At 43.6% G+C, this 5,897-nt stretch overlaps 1 pseudogene; it reads left to right on the top strand.

Moving 5' to 3' along the window:
* Positions 1–422: 422 nt before the first annotated feature.
* On the top strand, positions 423–5,355 carry LOC143671386 (ubiquitin carboxyl-terminal hydrolase 42 pseudogene; annotated as a pseudogene).
* The last annotated feature ends 542 nt before the right edge of the window (positions 5,356–5,897 follow it).

The raw sequence follows: 5,897 nt of genomic DNA on the forward strand, positions 1-5,897 counted from the left end.
AGTTGCTCATACTCCAGGATGTTGGGTCACAAAATGAACATCAATAAATTTAAAAAGTAGAAATTATACAAAGTACTTTCTCTGATAAAAATCGAATGAGAGGGCCGCCGCCCGGGGCTGCCGGGCGTCCCCGGCCCGCCGGCCCCCCGCGTGGCTGCCACCTCCGGCCGCGGAGCGCCCCTCGCAGCGGCGGGCTGGCCTCCCCACCCCCACTCCGTCCCCAAAAGAGACGCAAACTTTGCCACCCCGGGCGCCGCCGCCGCGCGGGCTCCCCCCGGCCCCTCCACCGAGAGTCGGCGCTACCCACGCCGGGCGCCCGGGCGCCGCGGGCACCTCGAGGGGAGGCTGCCGGCCGGCCGGCTGCGTCTCGGAAGCGCGTGTGCCGCCGTCCGGTTCTTTATCTTCAGGGCAGGAGGAGCCAGCTTACCTGAAAAGTGGGTGAGGCGAGAGTTGAACAATGACCATAGTTGACAAAGTTTCTGAATCTTCAGAACCATCAGCGTTTCAGAATCAGCCTGGCAGTTCCGAAGCAGTCTCACCTGGAGACATGGATGCAGGTTCTGCCAGCTGGGGTGCTGTGTCTTCGTTAAATGATGTTGCAAATCACACACTTTCTTTAGGACCAGTACCTGGTGCTGTAGTTTACTCAAATTCATCTGTACCTGATAAATCAAAGCTATCACCACAAAAGGATCAAGCCCTAGGTGATGGCATTGCTCCTCCACAAAAAGTTCTTTTCCCATCTGAGAAGATTTGTCTAAAGTGGCAACAAACTCATAGAGTTGGAGCTGGGCTCCAGAACTTGGGCAATACCTGTTTCGCCAATGCAGCATTGCAGTGTTTAACTTACACACCGCCTCTTGCCAATTATATGCTATCACACGAACACTCCAAGACATGTCATGCAGAAGGATTTTGTATGCTGTGTACAATGCAAGCGCATATTACCCAGGCACTCAGTAATCCTGGGGATGTTATCAAACCAATGTTTGTCATCAATGAGATGTGGCGTATAGCAAGGCACTTTCGTTTTGGAAACCAAGAAGATGCCCATGAATTTCTTCAGTACACTGTTGATGCTATGCAAAAAGCATGTTTGAATGGCAGCAATAAATTAGACAGACATACCCAGGCTACCACATTCGTTTGTCAAATATTTGGAGGATACCTAAGATCTAGAGTCAAATGTTTAAATTGCAAGGGCGTTTCAGATACGTTTGATCCATATCTCGATATAACATTGGAGATAAAGGCTGCTCAGAGTGTTAATAAGGCATTGGAGCAGTTTGTGAAGCCGGAAGAGCTCGATGGTGAAAACTCCTACAAGTGTAGCAAGTGTAAAAAGATGGTTCCAGCTTCGAAAAGATTTACTATACATAGGTCATCCAATGTTCTTACACTTTCTCTGAAACGTTTTGCAAATTTTACTGGTGGAAAAATTGCTAAGGATGTGAAATATCCTGAGTATCTTGATATTCGACCATACATGTCTCAACCTAATGGAGAACCAATTATTTATGTTCTATATGCAGTACTGGTACACACTGGTTTTAATTGCCATGCTGGCCATTACTTCTGTTATATAAAAGCTAGTAATGGTCTCTGGTATCAAATGAATGACTCCATCGTATCTACCAGTGATATTAGATCAGTACTCAGTCAACAAGCTTATGTTCTCTTTTATATCAGGTCCCATGATGTGAAAAACGGAGGTGAACTTAGTCATTCCGCCCACAGCCCAGGCCAGTCCTCCCCTCGACCGGTCATCAGTCAGCAGGTTGTCAATAATAAACAGGCCGCAGCAGGATTTATTGGACCACAGCTTCCTTCGCACATGATAAAGAATCCACCTCACTTAAATGGGACTGGACCATTGAAAGAAACTCCAAGTAGTTCCATGTCAAGTCCTAATGGTAATTCCAATGTCAATAGGGCAAGTCCTGTTAATGCTTCAACTTCTGTTCAAAACTGGTCAGTTAACAGATCCTCAGTTATTCCAGAACATCCCAAGAAACAAAAAATTACTATCAGTATTCACAACAAGTTGCCTGTTCGCCCAGGTCAGTCTCAGCCTAACCATCACAACAGCTCTTTGGAGAATTCTAGCAAGCCTGTTCCCTCTTCTACCATTACTAATTCTGCAATACAGTCTACCTCGAATGCATCTACAGTGTCAGTTTCTAGTAAAATAACAAAACAGATGATGACCCCTGGTGAGTCTTGTTCTAAGCCAGTGATGAATGGCAAATCCAAGCTGAACTCGAGTGTGTTGGTCCCTTATGGTGCCGAATCATCCGAAGAATCTGATGAGGAGTCAAAGGGACTAGGCAAAGAAAATGGTATCGGTACGATAGAGAGCTCTCGTTCTTCTGGCCAAGATGCTGAAGAGGACGAGGCTTCTCAGCATGAGCTTGAAGAATCTGTTACTCTAAATGGTGCTAATAGTACAGACAGCGACCCGAAAGAAAACGGCCTGTCATTTGATGGTGCCAGTTGCCAAGTCCAGCCTGCTCTACACTCAGAAAATCCCTTTTCTAAGGCAAATGGACTACCTGGCAAGTTGATGCCTGCTCCTTTGCCACCTCTCCCAGAAGAAAATATCTTAGAGACCTTCAAACATAACAAAGTGAAAGGCTTGACAGATGAAACAAGTACAACTGGAATAGACAGAACTCTTAAAGAAGATCATGATGCAGAAGTAGAGGCTGGCAGCAACACTCTAGATTCTAGTGAGAAAATGGAGACAGTTCCCAGTCTTAGCAGCAAGTTAAAGAAGGCTTTGCCTCCTTCTGATCCCAGCCTCAAATCTACCAAAGAAGTTGTACCTGAAAACATTTCAGCATATCCTGATGAGTCTTTGCCCAGTATCAGTAATCTTTGTAACGCCAGCAAGAATACTACGGGGGATGGCCAATTTCCTAAACTGTGTGATTCTGGGGATTTGGCAAATGACCATCTCAAACCTCCACAAGATATAAAGGGGATGTTAATAGAGAGTCCAGAGGACTCTGTGCCCATGGAAATAACGGAGAAACTGACCCCAGCTCCCTCAGTGAATTCAGAGGATGAATGTGAGCGGAAGCTGTTAGTTTACATCAGTAGAGAAAAATGCAAAGAAGTGGAGGACCTTTCTAAAAGCACAGGTGTGTCTACAAATGAGTTGCCTTCTCTTCAGTTAGACAAGATCACAGAAAATCATTCAGAAGGGGGAATTGAGCAAAGCAGTGGCGAGATATATGAAGAAAATAAAGCTGGGCCAAAAGTTCAGGACCCTTCTCCGGTTAAGGAAAAAATCAGTAGCCTCAGAAAAGTTGATCGAGGACATTACCGTAACCGAAGGGATCGTTCCTCCAGTGGAGAACACACAAGGGAGAAGAGGAGCAAAACAGAGGGCCATTATCACAGAAAGCGGCGCTGCTATGACCGAGAGCGGGCTAAGCAGGAGCGCGCCAAGCCGGAGCACTGCAGCGGGAGCCAGCATCACCCATGCCGCGGGGAGAGGGCCAGCCCCTGTGAGCGCCGCTCTCAGGGCATGTACAGCCACCATCACCCTCGCGATCGAAGCGCCTCAGAGCAGGACTGGAGCAGGTACCACCACTCTCAAAGTGAGCACTCGTGGGGCCGGGAAAAATATTACCCCGATAAAATGAGGCGGGACCGATGTCGCTATTACCATGGCAGGTATGCTCCTTACACGGTGCGGGATGGCAGGGGCTGGAAGCCCTTCCACAGTGACCGCGAACACGATAAAGGCCAGTACGGTGGTCGGCCGTATAAGGACCACTGTGAGAGCAGGAAGGGCTATGAGCTGGCTGCTAAAGAGAAGGGGCGGCACTATTTCAGCAGCCCCAGATCGGGCCTGTCCCACGCGCCTCCTCTGTACCCGGAGAGATACTCCCATGACAAAATTGCTTTTCTGTCCGAAGAAAACAATTGTAATCTCTCTGATCGGTTTCATGAACATGAAAATGTAAAGTCACGAAAACGAATATATGATAGTATAGAAAATAATGACAGCAATGCAGACAAGAAAACCCGGAGAAGCTTACAGAAGGATTATTTAGAGGAGCCAAAAGTAAAGAAGCACAAAAAATCAAAGAAGAAAAAGAAATCCAAAGACAAGCACCGCGATCAGGAGTCCAGGCACCAACAGGATTCAGATCTTTCAGGCTCATACTCTGATGCTGACCTCCACAGACACAAAAAAAAGAAAAAGAAAAAGAAGAGACATTCAAAGAAATCAGAGGACTTTTTTAAAGATTCAGAACTCCACTTACCCAAGGCCACTAGCTATGAGACTGTTGACCATGTCCAGAGAGCCGAGGGCAGTTTCCCTCTCACTGATGGCCTTCCTCTGGAAGGTGCTGGACCTTTCCGTGAGAAAACGAAACATTTAAGGATGGAAAGCAGGGATGACAAATACCATCTTCTTGAGTGTGGCCAGGGTGATTGAAAACTTGGCCTCAAAACAAAAACTTCACTAGTCATGATTCAACATGCTCAACAGAAGCCATCCCCAACTCAGCTTAAATTATAAATATAGAAAATAACTTTGTTCAAATCTGCGTGGTGCTTCTTTAGTAAATACTGTACAGATTTTACCATGGAGAACTTTTTTTTTTAGTTTTTACCTTTTCTTAATTCCCCCTATTCCAAATGGATGAACACTTTCTACAACTGCTGACCATTGTAAAATACCGTGTATATAAAATCCCATTGAGAATAACGCCCTGGAATAGAACATCTCAAATGCTGCTTAACTACAGACTCAGGTTGATTCCTTGTATTTCATGTAATGTTCCTCCAAGTTAGACATTTGGTGCAAGGCCATCTGGAACCATGGAATTATTAGAAGTACAAACTGACAGTGTGTATATTTAATTTAAAGACTTATTTAAAAATTCACAAGCTCTCAACTAGACTTTTGAGAGTGATCTGTTTTCTATAATGTCTGATACTAGAAACTAATTTCCTTCATATTTTAGTTGTATTCAAGATTTGAAGATGTATTTTATAGACAAGTTCTGTTTTTGAACTTTGTGGAACTATTCCAATCAATTTACCTGTTATAATGAGTATTTACATTATGAATGTATAATCCAAACATTATTTGTAAAGCCTACAGTATGTTTTTATTACATAACACTTTTTTATACAGTGTCTCTTGTCGCGACTATATGATATTGGAGTCTGAGTTGTCAGCTTGGTCCCTTAAAGTTTCTAGTTACAGACAAATTCATACTGTGATTTTATTTTTAATATGGATATGCTATCAAACTGTGATACACTTTAATTCACTGGTCCTGCATCAGGAGATGGAGTGGGGAAAACTGTATTTAATACAGTTTGTATCTGAATAATCTGTATGGTTTATGCAGTTTGTGTTGTTCAGAGATGTCTAAAGTTTGATCTTTGTTTTTTTAAAGATTAAAAAAGCACTTGCCCCACTGTAAATATACAGCATGTAAAATTTATATAGTATATAAATGGCAGCAAATTAAAAAAAAAAAAAAAATCGAATGAGGAGCGGGCCACAGTGACTCAGCAGGCAGAGTTCCCGCCTGCCATGCCAGAGACCCAGATTTGATTCCCGGTACCTGCCCATGCCAAAAAAAAAAAAAAAATCGAATGAAGCTGGAAATCAATAACAGGTGGAGAACTGAAAATTTTATACTCTTAAATAATTAGTGGGTCAACAAAAAAATGCAACAGAAAACAGTAAATATCTTGAGATGAATTAAAATGAGAACATAATATATCAAAACTTATGGGGTGCAATGAAGGTAGTGCTGATGGGGAAATTTATAGCCCAAAATACCTACATTAAAAAGAAGAAAGATCTGAAATCAGAGACCTAATTGCAAACCTGGAAGAACTAGAAAAAGAACAGTAAACAA

The sequence above is a fragment of the Tamandua tetradactyla genome, chromosome X, assembly GCF_023851605.1.
Source record: "Tamandua tetradactyla isolate mTamTet1 chromosome X, mTamTet1.pri, whole genome shotgun sequence".
Lineage (NCBI taxonomy): Eukaryota > Metazoa > Chordata > Mammalia > Pilosa > Myrmecophagidae > Tamandua > Tamandua tetradactyla.